This window comes from Podarcis vaucheri, assembly GCF_965113315.1.
Source record: "Podarcis vaucheri genome assembly, chromosome: 17".
Taxonomy (NCBI): domain Eukaryota; kingdom Metazoa; phylum Chordata; class Lepidosauria; order Squamata; family Lacertidae; genus Podarcis; species Podarcis vaucheri.
Window position 1 is genome coordinate 39,239,366 of NC_138755.1, and position 13,484 is coordinate 39,252,849.

The 13,484-nt window shown below is 51.9% G+C and overlaps 1 protein-coding gene and 1 long non-coding RNA gene across 3 annotated transcripts in view; both read right to left on the reverse strand.

The window, feature by feature from the left end:
* Positions 1-947, reverse strand: part of PIANP (PILR alpha associated neural protein) — a 37,668-nt gene extending 36,721 nt beyond the window's left edge. Inside the window, exon 1 of one of the 2 annotated variants that reach the window (XM_082206139.1) lies at positions 713-947. The gene's annotated coding sequence lies outside the window, so the exon portion shown is untranslated. The remainder of the gene's footprint in view (positions 1-712) is intronic. The other variant, XM_082206141.1, reaches the window with a different exon arrangement.
* LOC309522709 overlaps positions 1-13,484 on the reverse strand; it is a 289,900-nt gene that overhangs the window by 36,721 nt on the left and 239,695 nt on the right. The window lies entirely within an intron of this gene.

The window sequence follows — 13,484 nt, forward strand, 5'->3', positions numbered from 1 at the left end:
GGCAAGGCTGCAGGATAGGACCAGATGAGGCTGCCAAGTACAAAGCCAGAAGGAGCTTGTTTTCCTTCATCAAAGGAAGCATCCTTGATCTGTCTCTCTCTCATACATACACACACACAGACACACACAGACACACACAGCACACTGCACTGAACAGAACATCCCTCCTTGGTCCACCAAGCTCCACAGACCAGGTGCCCCAGGGCTCTCTAGATCTCTCTCTCTACACGCAGGGAAGCCACCAAGTCCACGAAGCAACCCCACAAAAACACATTTGCTTTTTCACATTGTGGAGCCCACGGAGGGGGGAGAGAATCTCTCCCTCAGACCCCACAGAAACCCCTTTATCTCACATCTTCAAAACCACCACCGTTTCTCACTTCCAACAGGAAAACAGAGAATCCCCCCCCCCCCACGGAAAACAAAACCGGGACTCGAGTGGACCCCGTTCCCCCACCGAGCACCCCCTCGCCTCCCCTCGACGCACAGGAGCCCCGCGGAAGGCGGCCAGCTCCGGACCCGACAGGAGCGTCCCGCAGCCGCCCCGTTTGGGAAACGTTGACCGAAGAGGGGCGGCAGCCCGAGCACGCCCCGCCGCCGCCCCATCCGCAGCCCTCTCTCCGTGGGGGAGCGAAGGCGCGAGTCCTGGCTCCGTCCCCGCCGGGCAGCGCGCCCGGGAGCCAGCCAACCAGCCAGCCCGCCCGCCACTCACCTTCCCAGCGGCGGCGAGGGGGGACGCCGCCGGGCTTGGGGGAGCCCGCGTGCCGCCGTCGCTTCCCATCTCCGGGCTCGGCGAGGCTACAGCGCGGACTGCGCGCCAGCCTCTTCTGGCGAGGCTGTCTTGTCCGCCCGTCCGTCTGTCTCGCTCGCTCGCTCGCCGGCCGCGGTTAACCCTCGGGCTGCCGGCGGGCTGGACCCCCGCCTGCTCGGCGCGCCCCCAGAGGCCGCCCCCTCGAGCGGGAGGACGGGCGCCTCTTCGCGCAGCCGGCGAGGGAATGAACGGGCAGGAGGGCGCCGGGGAGGGAAGGAAGGGGTCCTCTCGGGGAGGGGCTACCGGAGGCAGCCCCCCAGCGCGCTCCAAAGCCCTCTGGAAGGAGACGGAGGGGCAGCAGGTCGGGCCACCCGCGCCCCGTCTGCAGCTGGGGCAGCAGCCTCTCCCACTGCCCCGTGGGCGCCCCAGAGCGCAAGGGTTTTCTTTCTCAGAGTGCCTCTGGGCATGTGCAGAGTGTTCCCAAGCAAGATGAGAGGTCCGCCTCCCGCTTTGGGGAGGAGCGCGAAGGGATCCGTCCAGGGCAAAGGGGGCGGGGAGGGGATGTGTGTGGCTCCCCCCACCGGGTAGCCTCGGGACCTCTTGCCGTGGCGCAAGGAGCCGTGTCTCTCGTGTGTGCTCTGCTCCTCATATTTCCCCCTTCACACGACCTGCTGCCCCTGCAGATATTGCTTCTGGCAGTGGCGTAGCGTGGGGGGTGCAGGGGGGGCCGGCCGCACCGGGCGCAACATCTGGGGGTTAGGGTTAGGGGGCGCAAATCCACGGGTTAGGGGGCGCAAATTACTTGCCTTGCCCCGGGTGCTGACAACCCACGCTACGCCACTGGCTTCTGCTCCCCCCAGCATCCCCCCCCCAGCATCCCCCCCCGCCCCAGCCCGCGTTGCTAGGGAGCGAGGCGTCTCCAAGGGCCCTGCCGGGCGCAGCACCTGTGGCTGAAGCGGCCTCCGCGCGCACTTGGCGCTCCAGCCGAGCCCGGGGACCCGGCGCGCCGCCGCCCCTGGAGAGACGGAGGAGAGCCGAGGGGCGGGTGGGGCAGCGAGGACAGGCGAGGCGAGGCAGGAGGAGAGCGCGCTCGGCCTGCCTGCCCTCCACCATCCCTTGGCGCTCTCCTCCTCCCCGGCGGCGGCTGCTGCTGCTGCCGGGCTGGGCTCTTGCATGGCTGCTCCCGTTGCTCCCGCCGCAGCTCGGTCCCGCTGCTGTGGCTTCTTCCACACCACGAAGCCGCCTCGCTCCTCCTCCTCTTCCCCGCCGCCGCCACTCCCGCTTCTAGCGACCCTCTTTCTTGCGCCGCCGTCCTCGTCTCCTCCCTGGCATCGGGGGTGCTTTTCCCCAGGGGACCCCCCCCTCCATACCCAGCCCTCCTTCATCTTCGCCTTCTTCACCCCCCCTTAAAAAGGCGAGCCTCCTGCGGTTCCTTGCTTCTCTTTTGAAGCCTTCCGAGTGGGGGGGGGGGGGTTGCAAGAGGGACGGAGCGTGGCTAGAAGTCTGAATACACCAAGCGCGCACTCGCGTGTCTGGCCAGGGAGGAGGATTTTGGGTCCCGTCTCCGCCATAAGATTGCCGTGCATATGTATTCGCCATGAGATGGAATTCAAGGCTCCCTCGGTCACACACCTCTTTGGCTTGGGGGAGCCTCTGGACCACTTTAAGATCTGCCCCCCACCCACCCGACAAGGAAGCTGCCAGATGAAACATTGAAACGCTAAGGCTGTTCACACGTCGCGCTGCACACGCGTTCAAAGGGTCTGCGCACGTGTGAAGGAGGTGCGTTCCAAAGCCAGCGCCTGGACTAAGCTCGGAATGGTAGGGAGTGGATGGGGAGTGCTGCTGCACACGTGTTGACTGCAGGCAGGTACGATCGTGTGAGGGATGTTCTTGTGAATGTTCCAAGCACGCATGGGCAGTATCGCTCGCATCGCAAGCCCTGCAAAAGTTCCTCTCGTCGCTGCTCAACAGGGAGCTGCTGCAGCCAGCCACTATTCCCTGGATGCCTGTAGCTATATTTATGCATTAGTTGCATGCAGAGCCTTGCTGTACTGAAGAAGGAACAAGGGCCGTGCATTTACGCGCCCCACCCCACCAGTTGCCCCTCCTTCTGCAACGGCCCGATGCGTCTGCCTGCAGTTAACCTCGGTGTCCTGACCGCACCAGCAGGTACTCCCACCTTGGGATTTCACTGCAGACAACCAGGCTCTCCGATGCAGTTGCTGCAGAAAAGAGTAGCAATGTCAGGGCAGAGCTAAAAGCACAGCCCTGCTCCTCCATCTACAGGATGAGCAATGCATCCATGGAACTGCATCCATGGGCATCCACGGAATTGCGAATGGCTGCAGCTCCCTCTGTTGTCTTTGTCCATGGAGTTTTCTTGGCAGGGATACTGGAGTGGCTTGCCGGTTCCTGCTCCGGGTAGATCACGTTTGGTCAAAACTCTCCACTATGACCTGTCCATCTTGGGTGGCCCTGCACAGCATGGCTCATAGCTTCTCTGAGTTATTCAAGCCCCTTCGCCACGGCAAGGCATGGTTGGACAGTGTTCTCGAAGCTACCAGCATGAGTTTGACCAAACTGCGGGAGGCACTGGAAGACAGGAGTGCCTGGCGTGCTCTGGTCCAGGGGGTCATGAAGAGTTGGACACGACTAAATGACTAAACAACAACAGCTCCCTCTACAGTAGGGGCGGGGAAGTCTTTTTCAGCTGCACTCTCACATGGGCAGCCATCGGCACAGGGGGCACAAGCCAGCGGACAAAGCAATGGGGTACAATGAACAGCGTAAAGGAAGCGCAGAAAATGCCCTTTCCAGGGGGCAGTGTGAGCTTAGCTGCCCCAGGAGGCACACTTAAAGGTGGCGGAGTGGGAGGCAGAGCTGATTTGGCTATTTGGAAGTTTTGCTGCCCCGTGGAAATCAGTACAGAAGCTCAGCAAGAGCACAGCACCTATATGCCTGGCTAACAGTTTAAACTGGCTTTTCTGACCACATCCAATTAGTAGGTCTGGCAGTTTCGGATCGGAAGAGGCTTGCAGCATTTTGGAAATGGCGGGTGTCCAACTCGGAAGCTTGTAGTTGGGGGTGTCCAGGTAAGAGAGAGAGAGAGATACAGAGAATATCTCAGTGGGAGAGCATCTGCCTTGTGGGTAGAAAGCCTCGGGTTCAATCCCTCGCATCCCCAGGTAGGCCTGGGAGAGGCTCCCTGCGTGAAGCCCTGGAGAGTCACTGCCAATCAGTGCAGAGACAATATTGAGCTAGTTGGACCAATAATCGTCTGACTCAGTGCAAGGCATCTTGCTATATTCCTGTGATGTAGGGAGTTATTTATGCCTCATCAGATGATTAGACCCAAAGAAGTTTATCCCTAGAGAGTAGCAATTGCTGGCAAGAAAGTCCCCAGATTTTATTTTATTTTCAAGCCTTAAATTGTCAGACTAGAAATACAAAGCACCAGGGTGGTGAATTGGTGGGCAGATATTTACAACCTGAATATGGCATTTGAATTCTCTGAATCTTGTGCATATTCACTCGGAAGCCTGGGTTCCATAAGATGCACACTGTAGTAAAGGCTGCGACCTAAGGCTGAGATCCCACGCATGCATGCAGCCTGATCTTATCCATGTTTAGTCAGGAGTAAGCACCACTGGCTTCAGTCACCTTCCATATGGCAGGGTGAGGCTGCTGCCTCTGGTGGAAGATGCTGGAGTGAGACTCAAGGGGGGGGCGTAGGGCGTGGACTTTGGTAATCTTTCCTAATATGGCACCCGGTCCGAGGCCAAAATTTGGCATCCCAGAATGGATCTCCTCCTTGATGGGTCTTCTCAATTTTGTGCCCCCTCAGCATGGCACCCTATGGGGGTGAACCGCCTGCAGTGCCCTAAATCTGGCACCGTGAGACTGCAGTGTCACACTCCCCTACCATTCTTGAGCCTTGTGGCTTTCCCCCTCCGTTAGAGGACAGAGCCGTGTGTGCAACATGTGGCCTGCCTTGCACCCTTTAAACTAGATTATTGCTGTGTGGTGGTGAACGCTAACCCGTCCCCAGAGTTGGCCAGGCCAGATGGGCTTCTGCCTTTGAAACAGAGGTGGAAGGGAGGGGGCGCCATTTGTGTCCTTTGCTTCAGGCGGCAAAATGTCTTGGGCCAGCCTGGGTCACTGTGGAGCTTACGCCCAGGCAGGTGTGCAGCATTGCTAGAGTGTTAACCTCTTCAGCTTCAGCCGGCGTTTATTTCTGAATTAGCTGGAAACACCTGGCATTGCTTGGGAATTCTAAGGAAAGCTCCCCCCTTCCCCAGATATTGAGATTTATTAATGGGGAGTGTAATTTGCTGGTTTCTAGGGTTATGTGCAGCCAGTGTGGTGTAGTGGTTAAGAGCGGTAGTCACGTAATCTGGGAAACCGGGTTCGAGTCTCCGCTCCTCCACATGCAGCTGCTGGGTGACCTTGGGCCAGTCACACTTCTTTGAAGTCTCTCAGCCCCACTCACCTCACAGAGTGTTTGTTGTGGGGGAGGAAGGGAAAGGAGAATGTTAGCCGCTTTGAGACTCCTGAAGGGGAGTGAAAGGCGGGATATCAAATCCAAACTCTTCTTCTTCTTCTTCCCCTGCCTGACCCTGATCTGGGCCCTAACCAATTCAGGGGCAGAAATAATGTTTAATCTGGGGGTGGCTTCCTAGTCCATTCCCTGCAGGTTCACACTGTGAAGCACATCCCTGCACCTTGCAGGATTGCGCCCTCGGTGGGTGGCTCCTACACCCTGCCACTGCACATGTGTGGCTGCCATGGCAGACCTGCTTGCCCTCCCTCTATGCCCTCCCTCACTTCGTGTTATTTTCCCCAGTGTGCCCCTGCTAGGTACAGTTCATGCCCCAGATGTATTCACCCCACAACCACCACCAATGATGACACCACCTCCCATTCTCAGGTGCCACCAGTGCCTCTGCAGTGTGGGAAGAGGCCATCTGAGTTGGACTGCCTCACTTGCCAGCCAAACCGCCTCCTGCATCAGCCAAGGGTAAAGGGTAAAGGGACCCCTGACCATTAGGTCCAGTCGTGGCCGACTCTGGGGTTGTGGCGCTCATCTCGCTTTACTGGCCAAGGGAGCTGGCGTACAGCTTCTGGCAAACCAGAGCAGCGCACGGAAACGCCGTTTACCTTCCCGCCGGAGTGGTACCTATTTATCTACTTGCACTTTGACGTGCTTTTGAACTGCTAGGTTGGCAGGAACAGGGTCCGAGCAACGGGAGCTCACCCCATTGCGGGGATTCAAACCACCAATCTTCTGATCGGCAAGCCCTAGGCTCTGTGATTTAACCCACAGCGCCACCTGCGTCCCCATGCAAGCCAAAGGCGATTCAAAAATGGCATCAAACTGTTTCCAATGTTAAACTGAAACCTGCTCCTTGACCTTGGGATCCAACATGCCAAACTGGGAAACAGCATTTCTGGAGGTGTCTGAATCCGCACATGTTGGAGCATTTTGGTCTGCCGTCTCATTTCAACATGGCACCGACGGTATCCAAACATAGACAAGAGGCAGCTCATTCACCTCGGGAGCCGCTTCATCAAACTGTGTGGGGTGTGCTCTATGTGGGGCTACCTTTGAAGGTGACCCAGAAACTACAACTAATCCAAAATGCGGCAGCTAGACTGGTGACTGGGAGCGGCTGCTGAGACCATGTAACACTGGTCTTGAAAGACCTACATTGGCTCCCAGTATGTTTCCGAGCACAATTCAAAGTGTTGGTGCTGACCTTTAAAGCCCTAAATGGCCTCGGTCAAGCATACCTGAAGGAGCATCTCCACCCCCATCGTTCTGCCCGGACACTGAGGTCCAGCGCCGAGGGCCTTCTGGCGGTTCCCTCGCTGCAAGAAGCCAAGTTCCAGGGAACCAGGCAGAGGGCCTTCTTGGTAGTGGCACCCACCCTGTGGAATGGCCTCCCACCAGATGCCAAAGAGAAAAATAGCTACCAAACTTTTAGAAGACATCTAAAGGCAGCTCTGTTCAGGGAAGCTTTTAATGTTTAATAGGTTATTGTATTTTAGTGTTCTGTTGGAAGCCGGCCAGAGTGGCTGGGGAAATCCAGCCAGATGGGCGGGGTATAAATAGTAAATTATTATTATTATTATTATTATTATTATTATTATTATTATTATTACTGGGCAACGATATCTCCAGAGGTTTCTGAACGCATAGAGGACAGACAGGCAGACCAGCCACTTTGCAGAACTTATAGCTGGAACAGAAGATGGAAGCAGAAATAGATGGGGAGCTAATTACCTTTTACTCATCATCACCAGGCCACAGCTGTTATGTTACAGAATTTGTTACACTTCAGAAAACTGCGTAAGTGAAATATCTGCCTGTTTAGGCCACTTGGGATCCTCCTCCCCTCCCCCCCTTTTTTGCTCCCTTTTGCATCACATGTAAAAAACTTAATAAGTAATTGGGGCAGAATAAGGGCTTGGCAAGTCATCAGTTGAGTAAAGTGCTTCTGTCTCTTGGCGTTGTGTACATTGAAGCAGCTTCTGGAAGAATTACAGGGTTATGTAATGTGTGCCCCATGTAGCTGAGATATCTAATGGGCATAACAAGGAGGAGCTCCGCAGGTGGCTGACCCTCTTGCACTGAGTACTGGCTCCCCGCCCCGCCCCCCACTTTAAACCATTTGCTATTACTTTTGCTTACATGGTATGCAGCAAAGCCACTGGGACCACATACTGTACCCTCTTAATTTCCTCTGTACATATACATGTAAATTAGCATAGGGAAAGTTTATACTAATTTGTGTTGTGGGCCTATTCCCGGAGGTTTTTTTCCTGGCGACAGCCCTGGGCCTTTTAAAAGATAACAACAAATGAAATATGCAATAAAAACAGCTAAATTGTTTTAGATTTCATTGCAGCAACAATAGACGAAAACCATTTTGGCTACAGCTCAACGTGTTTTTATGTCAGCTGGTTTCTGTGGCCTTCCGCCATTTTCTCTAACAAGGGCTGGCGTCCCTCTTGCTGCAGAAAATGCGATGCTTTAGCCAGATGCGTTTACATTATTATTATTATTATTAGTAGTATTAGATTTATATCCCACATTTCCTCCAAGGAACTCAGAGACACACAGAGCTCTCTTCACTACATCCCTGTCAGGTAGCTTAGGCTGAGGAACAGTGACTGGCCCAAGCTTCATGGCTGAGTGGGGATTCGAACCCAGATCTCCCTAGTTCTAGTCCAACACTTTAACCACTGTACCACACTGTCTCTCTATCACACAGGCAATGTCTTTACCCAGACAATGCCTGCGACGTGAATGCTGAGATACCACTTTCCCCAGCCCTCAACTCTGGCACTATTTTCTACAAGTTTCATTTACACACTTTCAAAACTATATTCATAGTACATTCTGACAACTGCAGAGCCAAATTCCTCAAAGCCAGGGCAGTAGGCAGGGCAAAGGCGGTACAGTCAGCTTTCTGAGAAGTCTGGCTTTAAGATAATGGAAGCCATTTCATGTCTCTTGAGTGTATAGCTGTTGTCAGCCTGTAACTGGCAGCACTCTTGTTTTATGTGAGGCATGTTTGCATGTATGTTTGAGCCCTTTGGCTTCGCAAACACAAAGAGTTTTGATGTTGTGGATTATCTCGGCTTCTCTGCCTTCCTCCAGCTCTTTCATCTGAAGCTCTCTTAGGACACATAGAAACCGTATTGACAAATCACGCCCTGCTAATCCATTCTGTGCTTGGCTCTTTCCGTAGGCAGTTTCAAAGGAAATGCAGCCCTCTCTCCTCTGTTCTGCTGATTCGCCAAGGGCCATCACCACTTCTAAAATGCACGTCTTTATGGATATTCTTCTATGCATGTCAGGGCAAAAGCCTGTCCGTCTTCTTCCAGGAGTTCAACTTCTTTCTCGTAGGCGTCTTCAGTTATTCAGGCATCGCCAGTTCTTTCCAGATTCTGAGTGTGTGTGCTTATTATCCTTTGGAAGAGCACAGAGTGAATTCGAAAATCCAACCAAAGGAAAGGTCAGTAAAAGAGCAAATATCCAGACGATGCAAAGGCAGAGAAGCCTTCTGAGAAGGCAAAGGAGAAGGATCCTGGAAATTGGGGTGAATGGTGAGAGAGGAAGCAAAACACTTCTGAAAATTATGCAGAAGGGCAGTGGAGATGTTAGCATGAGGGAACCAAGTTGTTCTTTAGATGTGCAAGTAGGTTTTTTTTAATTATTATTTTTTAAAAAGTGAGTTCTAAAAAGGTAAATATGACAAAGTGGTCTTAGATTCTAGACAAATGAAAACACATTTATCATGTCAGAAGGGGGCTTGGCTGTGGGTCTTTGTGTAGTACACACTTGGTAGCAGCCCTGAACTTACTGCTCGGTTATGTGCGAAATTATGTCAGAAGGGGAGAGATTAGATAAACACACGATGTTGTGTCATGGATCAGGGATGATCTATACGAATCAACATGCTTCTCACACTTACACCTACTCCAGGGGAGACTTTGGGCCCGTTCCAGCCTGTTGTTTTATTGCAAATGTATGCAGCAACATGTTGCCGATGCATGAAAAACACATTTGATGTGGGTGTATCTTGAGCCATCCACAGACTATCCTTCTGTGTCAGTTGTTCCATGCTTCCTCAGTGCTCCAGCGTGGTGTAGTGGTTAAGAGCGGTGGACTCGTAATCTGGGGAACTGGGTTCGCATCTCTGCTCCTCCACATGCAGCTGCTGGGTGACCTTGGGCCAGTCACACTTCTCTGAAGTCTCTCAGCCCCACTCACCTCACAGAGTGTTTGTTGTGGGGGAGGAAGGGAAAGGCGATTGCTAGCCGCTTGGAGACTCCTTAAAGGGGAATGAAAGGCGGGATATCAAGTCCAAACTCTTCTTCCTGCTCCATCCACACTTATGCTCTCTCCGTTCCATTGCTCATATTACTCCCAGTTTTAAGAGGGGCCCAAGTTGTTTGGCTGTCTTATTCCTCCCTACAACGTACATCTTTTGTCCTGGGGCAGGGGGAATCGCTTCTCTGCATTTAGAAATGGAGGCAGTGAGAGATTTTACTTTCTGGGGCTCCATGATCACTGCAGATGGTGACAGCAGCCACAAAATTAAAAGACGCCTGCTTCTTGGGAGAAAAGCAATGACAAACCTAGATAGCATCTTAAAAAGCAGAGACATCACCTTGCTAGCAAAGGTCCGTATAGTAAAAGCTATGGTTTTCCCAGTAGTGATGTATGGAAGTGAGAGCTGGATCATAAAGAAGGCTGATTGCCAAAGAATTGATGCTTTTGAATTATGGTGCTGGAGGAGACTCTTGAGAGTCCCATGGACTGCAAGAAGATCAAACCTCTCCATTCTTAAGGAAATCAGCCCTGAGTGCTCACTGGAAGGACAGATCCTGAAGCTGAGACTCCAAGACTTTGGCCACCTCATGAGAAGAGAAGACTCCCTGGAAAAGACCCTGATGTTGGGAAAGATGGAGGGCACAAGGAGAAGGGGACGACAGAGGACGAGATGGTGGGACAGTGTTCTCAAAGCTACCAGCATGAGTTTGACCAAACTGCGGGAGGCAGTGGAAGACAGGAGTGCCTGGTGTGCTCTGGTCCAGGGGGTCACGAAGAGTCGGACACAACTAAACGACTAAACAACAACAACATTTACCGTACGTTTCAAGTTGAACTGAAAAAAATGCAGTGGGAATCTGTTTCCTAGCATTGATGTCATCACCAAAGTATCCCTCTCTGCCTCCACATTCTACTCCCCACCCCCAAACTGGTGGGCATCGCAGTGGGCGAAGCAAGAGTCAGAGAGCTAGAAAGAAATTGCAGCGAATGACATGTTCACTGAGCCTTCGTCCTGCTTTGTTTGCCCAAACCTTGTGCTGTGGTTATTTAAGGAGCCCTTGTTCTGGTTTGCTTTCTGGGAGGTTAGATGATGTTGTGTCAAGAAAATATTACCCTACACTTTCCAGTGCGTCACTTTCCTTGTTGCAAAAAGTCTGGTTCTTGGAGGAAGCAGGTTTGTTGCTCGTGAGCTTCAAATCCATTTTAATTGCATAGCCCGAATTTGCTGGCATGTGACTGAATCCTGACCAAAAATAGAGACAGTCTGGAAGTGCGCACTGACTCAGTGTTTTGAGTTGCCATGCTAGATGCGTATGTGGGTGAAGAGAAAACACAGTTGCAAACAATGAACACAAAGGCAAAGTCTGTCTTCACCCTGGGGTCCAAATTAGATGTTTGTTTAAACACAGATTTTTGCTACAATCATTTTGCAAGTGGGAAGATGGCAGTGACATTTAAGGAGAGAAGAGGGCAGGAGAGTCAAGTGCAGGGAATCCTTCCCCTTGCCTGCCTCTCCTCTCAACAAGCGTTTCTCTCCTGGCCAAATCACATTTTGATTATTGGAATCTGACTGCATACCCTCTAACTTTTCTTCAATGAAAATAGGGATGTCCTATTCCATTATTCCCCTTCATGGATCACTGCCTTGCCGTGGCGAAGGGGCTTGAATAACTCAGAGAAGCTATGAGCCATGCCGTGCAGGGCCACCCAAGATGGACAGGTCATAGTGGAGAGTTTTGACCAAACGTGATCCACCTGGAGCAGGAACCGGCAAGCCACTCCAGTATCCCTGCCAAGAAAACTCTATGGACATATAAAAGTTATGACGCTGGAAGATGAGCCCCTGAGGTCTGAAGGCGTCCAACATGCTACTGAGGAAGAGTGGAGGACAAGGGCAAGTACAGCCCTGCACTGTCCCCGAATCTGGGTTTGGGGGAACCTGTACAAAGGATTTAGGTGGATCACAGGGGAAAGAGAGAAAGGAAAGTCCCATTGTGGTCCACTCATACAATTATTTAATTGAATATCACCCTATGTCTGCATGTCGAGCTGCTGTTAAAAGCATAGCTACAACGGGCGCTTGAAAACACTTCTTGGGCAGAAGGTGGAATCTTTTAAAATTATAGGCTACCCACAACCAGTGGCATTTGGTCGGGGGAGGCACTTAGCATATCTCCCAACGCTGACATCACTGTGGCTTACAAGAAGGTAGAGGAGGAAGGAGGTGAGGTTGATGTGGTGTGAACACACTGGCATGAGCGCCAGTTTGGCAGCACCGGTGTGTTTGCACTGTGCCAACCTTACTCAGCCCTGCCAGCACCAGCCATGTCAGTAATGGGAGGTCATGTAAGTGCCAGGACCTTAACCTGCCGACGGTGCTAGCTGCAACCCAACATGGAAACCCTATGCATAATCCTACTGAATCTAGTTGGTTTAATAGTAGTATTAGGCTAGCAAGATCTTGTGAGATCTTCCTGAAATCTCACAAGATCTCATGAGCTCTGTAAGATCTTGCAAGAGCTTAGTGAGATCTCACAAGATCTCATCAGAATCTGCCATTGTTGCTGCCAGGCACCGCTGCACAACCCAGGTAAGGGAGACTTGGGCGGTGGTGAAATTCTCAGCATGTTGTACACTGAAAGAAAAATATATGAAAATGATGTACCGGTGGTATTTGACTCCTAGTAAGCTTGCAATAGGGACGTGGGTGGCACTGTGGGTTAAACCACAGAGCCTAGGACTTTCCGATCAGAAGGTTGGCAGTTCGAATCCCTGCGACAGGGTGAGCTCCCATTGTTCGGTCACTGCTGCTGCCAACCTAACAGTTCAAAAGCACGTAAAAGTACAAGTAGATAAATAGGTACCACTCTGGCAGGAAGGTAAACAGCGTTTCCGTGCGCTGCTCTGGTTCACCAGAAGCGGCTTAGTCATGCTGGCCACAAGACCCAGAAACTGTACGCCGGCTCCCTCAGCCAATAAAGCGAGATGAGTGCCACAACCCCAGAGTCGGTCACGACTGGACCTAACGGTCAGGGGTCCCTTTTTAAGCTTGCAAAAATGTATAAGACAAGTGCAAATATCTGCTGGAAATGTAAGCAAAAGGAAGGCACCTTCTCTCATATGTGGTGGACCTGTAAGGTACTAAAAGCATTCTGGGAAATGATAAGGTTTATAAAAACATAATGAAGCGTTAAACATTGAGAAACTTGCCTATACGGGACTGCCTTCAGATGTCTTCTAAAGGTTGTATAGTTACTTATCTCCTTGGCTTGGGGGTCGCATATCTCCATACCCTCCAACATTTCTCTGATGAAAATAGAGACGTCTTAAGGAAAAGTGGGACATTCTGGAATCAAATCAGAAACTGGGGTGGCTTCTGTAAATCCCTGGAAAATAGGGACACTTTGAAGGTCTGGTAAGCTAACTCCCTGGTTAGAATCCCCAGCTACCCACAATTTCTCCTTGTGTTTTGTTGCAGGTATATTCTGCAAAATGTTTTTCACAAAGCAACAGTGCACTAGCATGGGATTTGTTCTGCTTTATTAGTCGTTATGCAATGCATCCCCAATGCTACCACGTTACTGCTGTTGGGAGGGGCTAGAGAGCGGTAAAGGCAGGACAAAACAACAACAAGCCCCAACAATTTGTGGCATGAAAAGGTATGGGCAGCTCCCAACAGAAGAAGACGAAGAAAAAGAAGAAGAAGAAGAAGAAGAAGAAGAAGAAGAAGAAGAAGAAGCAGCAGCAGCAGCAGCAGCAGCAGCAGCAACAAAACATCAAACATTAACAACTTCCCTAAACAGGGCTGCCTTCAGATGTCTTCTAAAAGTCAGTTGTTTATTTCCTTGACATCTGATGGGAGGGCGTTCCACAGGGCGGGTGCCACTA